Here is a 15,363-nt window from a genome sequence, read left to right on the forward strand (position 1 = left end):
GCTCGATGTTTCTAACCGCCTCGCTCGTCGTAACCGGGAGAGAGAGACGGTAGTGCACGTTTTTACGTTTGTTCGTCAGCTCCGTCGATCAAGTACAGTCCGTGATATAGCACGGAGCACGGCTCGGACCCGCGATCTATTTTTCTATTATTTTTTTCCGTTTCTCGTTCTTTTACCAACTAATCGTGGTTTCGTTCTCCTCCGATATTGTTGACGCCGCGTCGTTCTTATTGTTTACTTGTCCGGAGAGATAGACGCAGCTTGACAGACACTCCACTCTCGGGCATTTCTTCCGTAGTTTAAACGTTTATCGTGAGAGATCGTACGTCACAGTCGACGTACGAGCGTCGTGGAAAAGCCGGAAGGGCCGATACCTGTGCCCTTCCCGGAGGACATGGAGGACAGTCGAGAGTGTGAGGGGAAAGCCTGCTAAACACACACAGAAGAAAGAAGAAGAAACGCAGTGGCTCGCCGGTGTAGTCTTGCAACAGAAGCGCGCGTCTGCCAGTCAACGAGTCGGCTATTCAGTCAGATAGTCAATCATTCAGTCAGTGCCGGTTCTACGCTTCGAAACGTTTTCTCTCTGTCTGTTTATATTCGCCTAGAGTTCTTCAATGGTTGCTATCTGATGTGTTTTGCTGGCAACCGACGATGATTCTTTGTCCGTAAGTGAAAACGAGAAACAGAACAGCGTACGAAAACGAAAACTTCCTGGATCTCTGGTGTTGTTACGATTTTGTGTTCCATCGTCTTTTAAGACGCCGAAACGTTGCACGAGACATTTTATAATCGCTGGCCACACAAATGCTTGGCATCGAAGGAAAATGTGTCACTAAGAACACGGCCAGTGAATTAATGAATTTCTTACGTGATGATTTTCTTACGTTCACGCAATTCGTTGATTGTTGGTGATGATTGTGCTGGTTCGCTAATATAAACGCCTCCACGTCGTCGTGGTTAAAAAAAGAGGAGGAGGAGGGAGCTTCTCTGGCAGATTGAAACGTTCATCCTTAAAGCATCTCTCGCATCACCGTGCCTTCCTTCCCCTTCAGTTTGGTCCATGTAGTCACGTAAATATATAAAACGAACGAAACGAACACACATGCATGCCCCGAAACCGCGTTCTGTGCGCACGTGTATGCACGTGCACGAAGAATACGAGCGTGTTATGGCCGCGGCGTGGTACACGGCTCTGATTATTAACGAGTTATTACCGCGATACTAATTAAGTTTAATCGCAAGGCCGCCGTTCGTTAAAGTTAATTGCACGATCGACCACGGCCCACGTCGTTAACTACGCCGTCCCTGCTCGCTGCGTAGTCGTGCTTTTATAGAAATTACGTGGACTCAATCTTGCTTGGTAGGACGCGTGAAAATCCTTCATCATCGCGTAGCGGTTTCATTTTTTCTCTCTATTGGGTTAAGTTGGTATCGAGTCGAGACTGTTTAAATTCGCGTTTAAAATTGCACGGGAATTCTTCCGTGATACGATACGATCCGTAGTCTCCGTGTAAACATGTTGCAAAGAGTTGCGTTGCGTGAATTGCAATTGCACCAGTACGTGTCACGAAGCTCGTATTTCTCGCAGTTTCGAACCAACACAGTAGCCGCGCACATCATTGGCTTCGTATGTGTGAGCTATCGGTCGGCAAACACGTTTCGATCTAATCCACGGCGATGAGCTCCTCCAGTTCTCGGTCTTTTTCATCGATATCGGAACGATCGTGACCGTCTCGCTTGAATGGTTCGTCCGTTAATTTGTTTGCCACCCCCCACCCTACCGTTTCTCAGTCGTGTTATGTCGCCTACGGTTTCTTCAAATCCCTTCTCATTGATCCCGCTCTGATTAGACTCATAATTTAAGCTCTTAACGGTACGCTCGTCTTTTTTTTAGACCAGTGATTAATCTATAAATTCGATTGTTTGAACCTGGATCGATGGTCGTCTGGGTAAGATTTTATATGATCTTCGATTCCGCTCGATATTTGATACAATTTATTTTCTTGCTGAACGTTTAATCTTGTGTTTTCGGCTAATTCTTTGTTAGAGATTCAAAATTTTTATAATTCCTTAAATCCGTGTTTATTTAAGTAAAAATATATTTAAATCTCGATTATTTGAATCATTAAGAATCTGCCACTATTGCACGAGTTTTCCAAAATTCTTTTGCAATTTATACGAGACCATTTTTTAACAAAAAGTATCTTTTACGTTATTTCCTTAATATCTATAACTATTAAATTTGATCGAATCGTCGTATCTTTAATGATTCATTAACGATCGAACCAATATACCAGCCATTCAGAAGCCACATTGACTACCTCCATTAATTGAAGATTAGAGACATCGATAATGCTACAAACATTATCTTTAAAATATGCCTTGTAATCCATGATTACTTACGCTATTTTTTTTTTGTTTTGCAATAATCAAACGTTCGCAACAGCGTATAATAAATCATATGTCGATATGTAAAAACATCGATCCTCGGATCGAACCTGTTTTATAAAGATTTTGCATAACGTTTATAATTAGAGCTATCGAGTAACTTTTTTTCAAAGAATTGAACATTAATATCATGTATTCGGAAACGAAATTTATAGAAAGTAAATTCGATCAGTTTCGTTTCACATTACTGAAAATTCTCCACGCGAGAATTGATTGTAATTTTAATCAATAAATTAAAAAAAAAAAAAAGTTTAGTTTCGAAGAGGTTTACTTATCGGATGATCCAACGATTTTCGTTCCCCAACACGATTAGTTGAGTCGAGTTCCGTTTCCCTTTGGTTTTATGCTAATGTTAGTTGGCTTCACGCACATGTCATGATGGATCCTAGACGGAATTTGTTAAAGTTCGTAGGCCGTTCGTTGCGACACGCAGGCACACGCGTCGTACATTGCGTGCGACGCGTGTGATCAATAAATCGGGCTGTGCAGCACGCACACGAACGCACCTTCGCGTGTACACACGTAATGTGCACACTGTTGCAGCTACGGTTCTAAAACGCATAGCCCAGACGTAACAGTGTTCTTTTTCCATGCGACTCGACGACAATGTATCAAAAGCAGCCAGGTCAGAATATTCGTATGGCGTGGAAAATTTTCCTCAACGACGCGACGCAACGTTCACTATCGCCACAACTGCGTTATATTCCTCGAGATTTTGTTATTATTACATGTGTCGTTGCTAAGAATCCGTTGACGTAGGAATTTCGTTTTTGCAAATATTTTGCGACGAAATTGATATTCTATTCCGAAATATCAGTTTAATGCCACCTTCTCTTTTTTAGCCTTTTTTATTTTTTACATTTGATATTAAATATTGGCGCGTTGATCTTCCGTCAAGATTTTCTATTAAATTTTTGAAATTATATTCTGACAGTATCGCATATGATCTTTCTTCTCTTAGATTTCTGTATTTTATTTTTCATACTTGATAATACGGCCTCCTGTATATCACATAGTATTGTAAATATCATGAGCTCGGTTTTTAAAATAGGACTCCGTACAATTCTGCGATTAATATTCTACTATCTAATGTCTACTATTTAATATCCTTCCTTCTTGTATGTTTCATGTTTGATAATATATTCTGTAGGTATGAAATATTGGCGCGTCAAACTCATTTGGCAAAGATTTTGCACGATGCTTTTTAATTAAAGTTTTCGATTAAAGTTTCGAAACAAGGCTTTTCATTAAAGTTTCCGACGAACAGCGTATAACTGAAATTTCGTGTCACGAAGGAAACGACGATTTTAGCTACAACAATTGTTTTTACTAGACGAATTTTTTTCAGCGTTAGTAAAACGTTATTCACTTACTTCTTGGCCTATCATCTTATAACAGGCTTCCCGTCGTGTTTTTGATAAATTCGATACGAAACTTCCTGGACGCACGGGATGTAGGATACGTAACAAATGTACGCTCATACATTATCTCAACGAGTAATTTTTCATTCATATTGTTTCACTAAAATTTTACCCCAAACGAACATCTCTATACTAATCATTACTTCATAATAAACTTTAACTTTATTAACCATTTACCAGTACATTTGAACGCTACTGACGACTGACGGTATTTTGTATTTCATTATATTTACATTCTCAATAATGTTTATTGAACAAAACTTGAAATATTTATAAAGTAATAGTACGCATATATAATAATATAGATGTATTTCATAAAAATAACAAATATGACGAGCGCTATCGCGCCGCTTTGTTTCTCTTCACAATCGATTAGGCAAGCACTATCGCGCTGTTTGGGATCTTTCGACCGTGTTTTTTCAAAGACCCTTGGGACTCAAACGGTTAAGACTCTTAAAGATCCATCCTAAATAGACAGAACACAGAAAGAAAGATTTGGCTATTATGACTTTACAAACGTTTCTAAATTTCTTAATTCTTCAATATATTTTTACCCGCAATTTGCGATGAATATACAAGATCGATTATCTCTCACTAGAAATGGAAATTCTATAAAGAACTGGGAATTTTAATCGCTTATATGTTTTTAGATTTTTTAAATGTCATTCTTTCTCTTTTACCAGCGATTTACGATGAATTTGCAAGCTTGATTAACGCCACGTCTCCCATTAGAAACGGAAATCCCACGAGTCCGTGTCTTTCCACATGGCGGCCGATGGTTATTTGATCGATACGAGCCCTCGTCTCTTCGCTTTTCACCGTGAGCATTGCGACCCTTTTATTAATGACCGACTCACACGCATCTCGATAAGCTGCGATAGGCACGAGTATATACTCACGAGTCACGAGCCTCGCGTTTGGGAACGTTTCACGCACACGAAGGTCGTATCTTTTTCGGACGATTTATTGAGTATTCTCCCACTACGTGCTTCCCTTTGTTCAATTTACAATCCGATCAGTCGTATTCGTCACAATAATACGAAGAAAAGAAAAGTAAAATTAAAGAAAGAATTTTGTTTGGTTGTTTTCAAATATTTGTTTATCGCATTTGATTATCGATCATCGAATTCCCCAATAATAATTCTCGTAATCTGTTCGCTATGTTATCATGTTTCACGAAACAAAGAATTACTTGGTAAATAGGAATGACGCGTTTCGTAAAGTTTACACGAGGGAAACGCCGCTAAAAAATTTCAGACGATAGTATAAATCTTTCTTGCGAACCACGTTGTTTCGATAAAGCGTAAACGCGTTGATCCGTCGTGATCGAACGTTAATCATAGATTTTTATCGTTCGCACGGTGTTAGATAGGAATCGTCATGTGCGATGTTCTCGGTTGCATAGTCACAAGTTCGCACGTATGAATGCACTGCTTGTGTAATATTTAAAGCAGAAGATATACATAGTATTTACATAATGAATTTCTCGAAAGCCCGATTAATCAATTTCACTTTTTGTTAATTTCTTAATTCCATTAGCCAAGTGCAGGATTGTTGTTCGATTCTCAAGGAACAAATTATTTCTATAAAGTTCATTTATCGAAAGAATATAATATACGTAAGCGATAGTAAATTCTAAGGTGAATTTAAAAAAAGCTTTTGTGACATCATCTCATTTCGATACTTCTCAATTTATGGAGTTGATCAATGTAATTTTTGAAGAAATCATATACGACGTAGTACACAAACCGGTTGCCACAATCTTTGGACACGTTTTCTTAATTTAACTGAAAATTACTTCGGACACGTCACAACCACTTCGAATATCGTGGCAATCAATTTATAAATCACTCTGAATATTATACACTCTTTTTTGCGAATTTTTCAATCTCGTACTACTGCAAAGCATTCAGTATCGATAATCAAGATAAGAAAAGATTTGGAATAGAAAATCGAGGAAATATTGGCATATAGTACGTATAGGTCGCAAAGCACAATAAAAACAGTGGAAATTAACCGAATTATGGAAGCGTCACGTCTGCTAATGATTTATGCGCGACAATGTGGCGGTAATTGGTAGCGTGCACGCAGCGAGCGACGCGCGGCCTGTCCACCGATTAATTAATGAATTGACGGGCACGAGATTGCGGCCGCAAAATGATGTACATACATTCGTCACTGGGAGATGGTCAATTGTCGATGTTGGAGCGCAAATTTCGTCGTTTGTCACCGTTCGTCGTCATTTGTCCAGATTTGTTTCTGTTTTCTGAGGTTGAGAAGTCTTCTGCTGTACGATCGTAATGGATCTTGGATCGCGTGGGAATCGATGCAAAAGAGAAGTTTCTTTCCTAAACCCCCTTTTGATATAAAAGCAACAGCAGGAAGTGTATTTTCGAACCGATACATCCGGTCGATCGAACGATGCGTTTTATTCGATGATGCTCGTGAACGATATTGAAAAAAAAAGAAAAAAAAGAACGTTCGGGGTAAAACAGAGGCTAATAAATAGAGGCGATCGTGCGATGATCGAATGACGCAATAAAAAGATAATTACTGGAAAATAGAAGCCAATAATGGGCGGGTATAAAATTTTACAAGCGAACGAGCGTTTCGTCGATGTTCGCCGGTGCCTCTGTCCTCTATGGTTTCCTCTCTCTATAGCTATTGTTACTGTGGTTCAGACAAAAAAATATTTCTTTTCTTCGTCGTAGCTTCGTTCTAGTTGGTTGGAAGTATACGTTTTTCGGGGTAGTCGTAAAATCGACCGGTTTCGAAAGTAATCTTCGTAATTCCAGTATACGTGTCTAGCTTTGACTGGGAACAGTAATACATAGTTTGCCCGTAGAGTCTGCTTCGTTTTTCTGTCCCGGTACTGATATCTCGACCCACGAATTGTTTTAGAACGAATGGGGAGCGACGAACCGCATTGAGATAACAGAAATTAAGGGTTCTAGGGAATATAGTTACGTACCTGCGTCGGAAAACGTACACACGTATACAACGAAATATTCCGCTTCTAGCCACGTACGTACCTGCTGAGAGGCCTCGAGGGGCCTCCAAGGAACGTAGCAGCTGGCCCGATAATTGCGCCGGCGATATTATTAATGGTTCCAAAGATTTGCTTCGGCCCGGAACCCAGGTAGTAGACGAGCGAGTGTGCGCTGTGCGCTATGCGCTGTGCGCTGTGCGCTGTGCGCTGTGCGCTATGCGCTATGCGCTGTGCGCACACCTTAATCCTCTACCACGTGAAAAAGTACAGGATGTAACCGTGCACAATGATACTCCCTTGGCTCAGACTAGGGACACGTACAAATAGGATTCCTCTTTTCTTAGCATCTTTGTTATGTGCTTTGAATTTATGGTTTTCGTTTGAATCGTTTAAGGGCGATGACAATAGTGGAGATATTTTTTGAGCGATAGGATTTTGACGATAGGACTTTTAGGATTTCGTTTCAAGATTTTTTAATTGTAGCATTTTATTTTACGATCTTTCGACTTTACTATTTTTCTTTAGGTTTTTCGAATTCTAAGATTCTGTTTTTTTTTTCTTAGTAAAATTCTTTGTGAATTCATGTAGGGGTTATTTCAGCTATATTCTTTTAGAATATAGCTGAATAACTGTGGAAAGTTTACTGACAAAGGAAGAACTGTCCCATCTTGTCGAAGTTAAAATGATTTTCTATAAAATAATAGCATCCAGTTTCCTAATGATACGCGCGAAGTATTAGGTATAGGAATTCAATAATTTCTCATAAACGATATGACAAATTATAGACTATATATTATAATCTGTAAACAATCAAAGATATGTTTTTTTTTATTTATTTGTTGAAATTACAATCAATTCTCGCATTGAGAATTTTCAGTAATTTTTCTGGCGTGGCGCAGTGACATGGCTGTTTATTTACAATAAGTTAATAATGATTCTTCTTTAAAGATATGTAGTATTCTAAAATATATGGATAGACGCAAAATGAAGCGTCGTTTGAATTCTAAATTGGAGATTTTTAGATAATATTTCTTTAATTTACAGTGTTATTGATGCTGAATAATAATTGAAGAAAGAAATAAAACAAATTATATTCAGCAAGATTATTCACTTTAAATATCGAATAATTAAAAGCATGAAATATTTCATTTTATTGAGAACCTCTAGAAATCTTCTACAGAAATTCCTGCAAATGTCCAGAACCTATAGATTTAACCAGACAAGGGAAAAGAAATTCTCGTTGGTCTGTTTTCTAAGAAGGGTCAGGATGTAAGGGTCTACGAGAGTGTTTATTTTCGGGTATAAATGGAGTGCTTGCCCGGGAGCTGCACACTTTTCTTACGATTTTGTGAAAAACTTCACGTTCTCGATGCGTTTCATCTGGTAATCGGAGTATGCCATACGTAGAGCTTCTTCTTCTCCTTTTCATTCATGTTTCTCTGGATATTTTCTCGTTTGCCACTCTCGCATGGTCTGTGTTCTGTCCATTTCGAGAACTTTCGATGAATAGAGCTCCATGTAATACGAGCTAAGCAGCGTTATGAGTTTTCCTTCGACTCCGTACCACGTGCATCCGCAAAAGTATGCACGCGGCACACCCACCGCGTGAAAATCCTGTTTTCACTTTCATTTAACCGACAAAAACTTTCACCGATCGATTCCTGCCACCAGCGTAGGAAACGACACGCCACAAAATAAAATCAAGGACGTTCGACGAACGTTTCATTCATCGTACGTCCCGTTTCCTCGTCCTCCGGGCGGATATTCCTTTTTAATATTTAAGTTGTGACGTCAGATCTTCCGAGCTCTCGAAGAAAATCGCGCATTCTTACTCTTCGCTCGCGAATACATTTCAATATTTAGGAACGCGATGCCTTTCGACTGCAAACATTCCTGCCATGCTACTTTGCACAACGCTACTTTGAATATTCTCCGAAGTAGGAACCTCGCCCATGATGTATGCTAATTCTTTACATCGTATAATAAGGGTGATTTCAGGAAGAAAACTTCTCGATTGTCAGATTATAATCATTCGCCTAAAAGGTCCTTCCTATTTGGATATATTCTGTATTTTATAATCGTGTTATAAATATATATATGTATCTTATATATATATATATTTATTATATATAGTGGCTGCAACAAAGATATTTGCACACACCTTTGTTTTCCAATGAAACGCTGCCTCTTGTTCAAGTTTGGTATTTTATTTTCATAATTATAGAGATATCTATTACAAAAAATACGAAATTTAATATACGTACATTTAATTAATTATTATAAAAATGCAATATTATGGCAACAATATATATATATATTATAGTCCCAATAAGGTTGAAACGATTTATTTCCGTAGGCCGAACACAGCATTTCGTTATCAGGGGCAATTTTCTCGCCTAATACAATGCAGATAAGAAACCGGCAACTATCTGTTTCCTTATCGTGATGCATACACGATTTCTCATATTTTTCCACAATTAGTCTTCCCGTCGATAGAACGAAATCGATTTAACTTTATACCTAGCTACGAAGATAAAGCCTACAAATACACCTGGATACCCAATCCACCGATAGGATCTTCAATTACTTCGTTCTGCCAGGTCTGAGGAATTACAAAATCTGTAATCTTATACATATCCTGGGTAAATGTTCGTGAAAAATTTCAGTATGAAAATTCCATTCTCCATCGAAGCCTCGGCAGCCAAGAAACTGTCGAGCAAAACCTGTAGAACACGAAGCCTTAACAAAACTTCGATCACTTTTTACCATCTCCTCGATGAACACAAATCATTCGCTTTTCTTGCTTCTGGATCTTGTAGCTTTTTCCTATCCGTCCTTGAGATCTCTCACGACAGCAGCATAACGGTTTTTGATCTGTCGCGATCGATAGAGATGTCGAACGCGATTGACGTAGCGGATGAATCTAAACGCTGATCATAATAGTAGTCACGACTAGTGGCGAGTAGGTTGGCCACGGAAAGCGGAGGAGGAAGAGGTATCCTTTCTGAAGAGAGTGGAAGGATCGAGAGTGTACGCCACACCTCAAATTCGCGGCATTCCTGCTACGCGTAGCCAATCTCTCGACTCGTCTTGAGATCTATCAAACTTCGTCTGTGTGGGTTTGTGTGCGCGCGAGTGTGTTCCTTCCATCTCTAGGATCGATCTATCGTCGGGCACGTGCGTGCATTTCCTGCTCGTGAATAAATATTGCGACCACGTTATCTACTCTGGTCGGTCGTTACCTCGCTGCCACGCTTTTTCTCACCGCGGAAAAATCGCTCGTGCGGCTAATAATCGACAACGATTACGTTTTACGAGCAGATTACGCTGTAGAGAAACGGATAGACTGTCGTAGGAATGACCGGCTAAATCGCGATTTAGTTCACTGCTTGGCGGCATATATGTAGTCTCGCGACAACAATTTTTCGCCTGCGAAAATTGCTTTCTAGCAGGAAAATCTGTATGCTTCTAAATATTGACTGCTGAAAGCTATCACCGGTGAATTTCGTTTTAATATCTATATTAATATCTATATATGAATTTTGTGCATATCTACGCCTTCACAATAAATCCATAAATATCCGCAGTTATTTTTAATAGTAAGGATATTGTGTATGTATTATCTTTTGACTATGATCAATTATTCGATACGAGGACTTCACGTCTTCTCCTTCTGTCTTGTTTTCGTGAAATTAAAAATGGAAATGTTAAGGTTATACGAAAAATAGCTTTGGATGTTAGAGGAATAAACGATTATGGGGGAATTGGCTAACCGACGAAATTAGCCAGTCACTTGGCCTTGAGAATCGGACTAAGTGCGATAAATTAGTCATGCGTAGCGAATAAAAAGAATTTTTCGAATATAAACACATTTGATGGTCGATACATAGACTCGCGATGAATAAATCGTCCCTGCGTCATAGTGTGCCAGGTAATCGATCGGGGTTTTAACTTCTAACTTTATCTGCGTACTTCGTTAATCGTTTGATAAACGATCACACGTACGATATCAGGTGGAGGAAATGTAATTATTTTTGTCGCGATGGATTTCGTAGATATCGACGTTTGCTTGCTGATGTTGAGTTTATTATTTCGATAAAATTGCATTCATTCCTGGCAGTACGTTCTAGAATTAAATATTCGGATTGTGTTGAAATCTTTTTACGACTACAGTAAAAATAAGTAAAATACGGTAAAAGGATAGATAGGGATTTTGTTTGGTGTTTTAATAGCATAAAACGTACAAGGTCAGAGAATTGTGTTATGTAAAAAGAATAAGCTTATAGAAGTAATTTTAATGACATGTAAGCAGAATATTATTTATATTTTTTAATTCCAAAATATCCCGTTTCGAAGTAACGTATACATTTATAACTTTACCTGTGCCAATCAGAGATCGATTGTTCGTATAAATTTCCTGATATTTACTCTGCCAAACAATAAACGACGTACGGTATTAACGATTATTTAGATAAAGCATTATCAATCCTGCGAATTATCGTTCAAAAAAAAAAAAAAAAAAAAAAAATGCATTCGTCAGCCGAGTTAAACAGATTGTCATTCGTCATTTCAATTACACGTAAAAAGATCTCGCTCGTATATCGTCTTTGAGTCAATCATGTTACCGATCTTGATAAAAAAAAAATTATCGTTAAACATTCGAAAATACACAACACGTTAGAAAAAAGGAAAAAAGGCGGATTGTTCGATGTAATTGCATTGCGTCAACGAATCATCACTCGTCTGGAATGAAAAATCGTCGTAGATGCGTTCGACGCAACGCGTAATCGATCTTTACTACCGATCTCCCGTATCTGTCCCCGCTCAGTGCCCCTCCGCGCCACGCAAATCCCGCGGTTTCGCGATAAAAACGCAATATTCTGTAGCCGACTGGCAGATAACGCGTTCCATATTGCAGGGAGCCGACGAGATAACAGCGCTCGCGTTATTTACGTACACGCACGGAGCATTGTGCTGCATCACCAGCTTTTTCTATGCCGATCGTGCCTCTTCTTCTCTCTATGATCGTCATATTTTTTTTTGTCTTTGTACATGTACGTAAAACCAATAGTAACACGTCTATATTCAATCTTCCTTTATTTCGAGGAAAAAATATATACATATAAAGTGGTCTGTGAAAGTATTCAAACGCTATTTCACAGAAGATTTATATCGGTATATCGGTATATTGTAAAACATTTCAAATTTCACTAGCGCTATAATAAGACACAACTGTGATTAACTATTGTAAGACAAATATTGAAAGTTATTGTCTGAGAATGAATATTTTGAATTAGAGTATTTTGGTTACTAATAATCATTATATATGAGCAAAAGTTTTTTCATTAGTGGTAATCGTTATCGATGACGGGAATTTTACTTTGGTTGCGAATAGCCATTATCGATGGCGGAAATCTAATTTTGGTTAACAGTAACCAATATAAATGACAGGAATTTTTTTTGGTTACGAGTAACCAGTATTGATGACTCGAATTTTATGTTGATCACCGCTAACTATTATCGATGGCAAAACTATCTTTTGGTTATATTTGACTACTGACAGTCGTTGTTAACATTACTTATAATCAGTCTATATTTATTGACACAAAAACATGGATTGTGAAACTTATGCATATTTTGTTGAGCAAAAAAAGATAAAAGACGGTATGAAAATATATGAAACAAAGAATAAAATAAAAGATATTGTGCAAAATTTTGTATGCGTTTGTATTAATTAATTAGCGCTTGTATTGCTATGCTAATTGTCAGTAATGTAAAATGACAATTCGCAAATCGAATGTAATCAGATAAAATGTTCATAGTCGATATCAGTTATCGGTAGCCAAAATAAAATTCGGACTATTGATAATGGTTACTAGTAATCAAAATTCAATTTTTGTGATCTAGAATAATTATTCGTAAACAAAATAAAATACCCATCATCGCTAATGATTATTTGTAATGAAAAAAATTTTTAATCTTTTATTATGATTATTCGTAATCAGAACAAGTAAAGCTTAATATTTTTTTAACATTTTATTCTTTGAGAAGCTTCTTTAAGATTTACTGTAATTGTCCTTCTTTTCTTAAGTAAAAATGAATTTATATTCAATGAGATTTTTCCACAAAATGTTTGAAATATCTGTTATACTGGATCCTTGGATTATATCGGTGAAATTTGAAACGGCTCCGCAAATGTATATACAAGTTACAAGATATTTACTACAAACAGTAAAATTAGTCTACGTCACAAATAGCTACCTTAAACATATAATCAGTGTTAAGTATGGTTACATTGAATACTAGGTCTTGTTAATATAATATAGTTATATAATATAGTTACGTAATACAGTTATAATATTAGTTAGTTGACTGTTTAAATATTTTTGTTACCTTTGCAAAAGATGTATTTGCATTAAATATCTTGTAGCTCATATATACATTTTCAGATTTCTTTCAAATTTTTCCAATATGATTACGACAGTTGTCTCATCGCAGTGTTAATATCAAAATATTTCGTATAGCACAGATAATAAATTCATGAGAGGTTTCTATAAGTGTTCGGTTACTTCCGTGAGTCACTGTATCTATTTTGTGATTGTTTCGTTTGGAATTTTGTGTTTCATTTATCTTTGACGAGTTTCGTTCGTCATGTTGGTGTTCCAAGAACTAAATAACCATCAAACGTTAACTTTGTAGAGAAAAGAGATAGAAATATGGTCAATTTGAACGACGAAGACGCACAGACCTTTCGGTACGAAGATCTCATTAACGCGTCGATTGCTAAATGCTTCCTACTTGGATGGTTCGAAATCCACGATCGCTGCGAGAACACGCTTGGTTATCAAAGGGTCGTCAACCTGGCGTTTCGTAGAGAACGATCAAAGAAATACCTGTAAATACGACACAGTCAGGTAGATATAGTCTGAACCGCCGCGACTCTTTGAGTGGATGGAAGTCTGCTGATAAGTATGATCACGCAATCTCTAATTTGCGGCGCGAGTGTGGAAAAGTCCACGGTGAACAGGAAATTAGAAAAACACGCGTATGATTAACTTTTTAACGCTCGCTTGTCTGTCTCATTGCATTATTCATTGATTTTCGTGAATCGAAATTGTATTTTACATGGAAGATGTCGCTTTGCTATATGTATATACTAAATATTAATACACAAAGCGGAATGATCTGTCTCTTTATTTTGGTAAAAAAAGCTTCGCTTTCTTCATAGTGGTAAAAATATTTCGTATACCTTGTATATACATTGACAATATAGAAAATGTATTACTATATTTAGAAGGTATGAATTTATGTATAAAGGCTTGCACATTCTTGGATGAAAAATTTGAAATTGAATGCGATATGATTTACGTTATACTCCATCTTTCGCTTTTTTTTCTTTATCTTGATAAAGGTATTTCGTACACTATTGTGAACGTAGAAAACATTGTTACAATTTTTACAAGAAGGCGTAAGAAATCTCAGTCGGTTCGTGCTCGGATATAAAATTGAAAAGAAATCTGACCGTTAAAAGGTTAAGGACCACTACGTGTTAAATTTCTCCCCTCCGATATCTTCGAATTAAGCGTAATTACCAAGCAGAACGACATAGCTTCGCTCTCGAAAAGAGAAGTCTAATATATTCGTCGCGTTTCCAAACTGACAGGCGAAAGTAATTTTGCGACGCAAAATGGTTGTACATGTAGAAAGTACAAGGTTCGCCAGTAGAAGAAAGTGTCATCGAGCTGGCTAAATGGCGGGTTTCGGTTCGTGTACGCGCCGGTTTGAACATTAACCGAGTAGTACACGCCCCGTGTTCCAGGCGTCGCGTCGCCATGGAGTCCGGCGCGTGGTGAAAGTCATTTTGGTTGGCGATGGGCTGATTATTATGCTATCCGAGCAATCGTCATTCAATTATTACACCCAGTGACCCTCGTCTTCGTTCGGCGTAATTACGTTGCACGCGTGAAATATTGCCGCCCGCCTACTGCGTTGCGCGAAATTCAACGCATATGCAAATCATCGACGTTCAACACTTTTTCAAATTCAATTTACGTTCACGCGCTCGTCGTGTTAATGGGAGTGGTGCACTCCTGTTGTCCACCTTGAGTTAGGAAAGGTAGTATCATTGGTAATTGCGTGTTATTGTTCTCTTTGAAGATTAACAGAGAAAAGTTGCAATACCGCGAGTTGTTTACGCGAACGATCGTGTCTGACCGGTGACAAGAATTATCTACTGCCGCCGCATATTTCTTATCTTGCGCTCCGTCGATTAAATTTAGGTAAATGCAAGAAAACTTTGTATCTTAAGTTTGTTATCTGTTGTCTTCTTTCTTCTTTTTGTCTTTTCACCGATTTGTATTGCTTTGAAACCGTTCGTTGGGGCCGGGAAGGGATACTTGTTTTTTTATCTTTTTGGGAAAAATAACACACGTATATGTGACTATGGCAAACTGAATCTATTTGTCAAACGAATTCGTGTACTCAAGAACGTGCATTTTGAATATA

General features: G+C 37.8%; 2 protein-coding genes across 12 annotated transcripts in view; one reads left to right on the forward strand and one right to left on the reverse strand.

The window, feature by feature from the left end:
• Positions 1–1,017, reverse strand: part of Ca-beta (Calcium channel protein beta subunit) — a 97,235-nt gene extending 96,218 nt beyond the window's left edge. The window contains exon 1 of the mRNA XM_076622598.1: positions 885–1,017. The gene's annotated coding sequence lies outside the window, so the exon portion shown is untranslated. The remainder of the gene's footprint in view (positions 1–884) is intronic.
• The window catches only part of LOC117166476 (protein abrupt), a 78,431-nt gene that overhangs the window by 154 nt on the left and 62,914 nt on the right, over positions 1–15,363 (forward strand). For 8 of the 11 annotated variants that reach the window (XR_013059487.1, XR_013059489.1, XR_013059488.1 and 5 more), the window contains exon 1: positions 1–413. The exons of 1 other annotated variant lie outside the window; for it this stretch is intronic. The gene's annotated coding sequence lies outside the window, so the exon portion shown is untranslated. Of the gene's footprint in view, positions 666–936; positions 1,071–15,363 lie in introns of those variants that run through there. 2 more of the 11 variants (XM_076622590.1, XM_033350462.2) reach the window with 2 other exon arrangements.

This window comes from Bombus vancouverensis, chromosome 11 (assembly GCF_051014615.1).
Source record: "Bombus vancouverensis nearcticus chromosome 11, iyBomVanc1_principal, whole genome shotgun sequence".
NCBI lineage: Eukaryota > Metazoa > Arthropoda > Insecta > Hymenoptera > Apidae > Bombus > Bombus vancouverensis.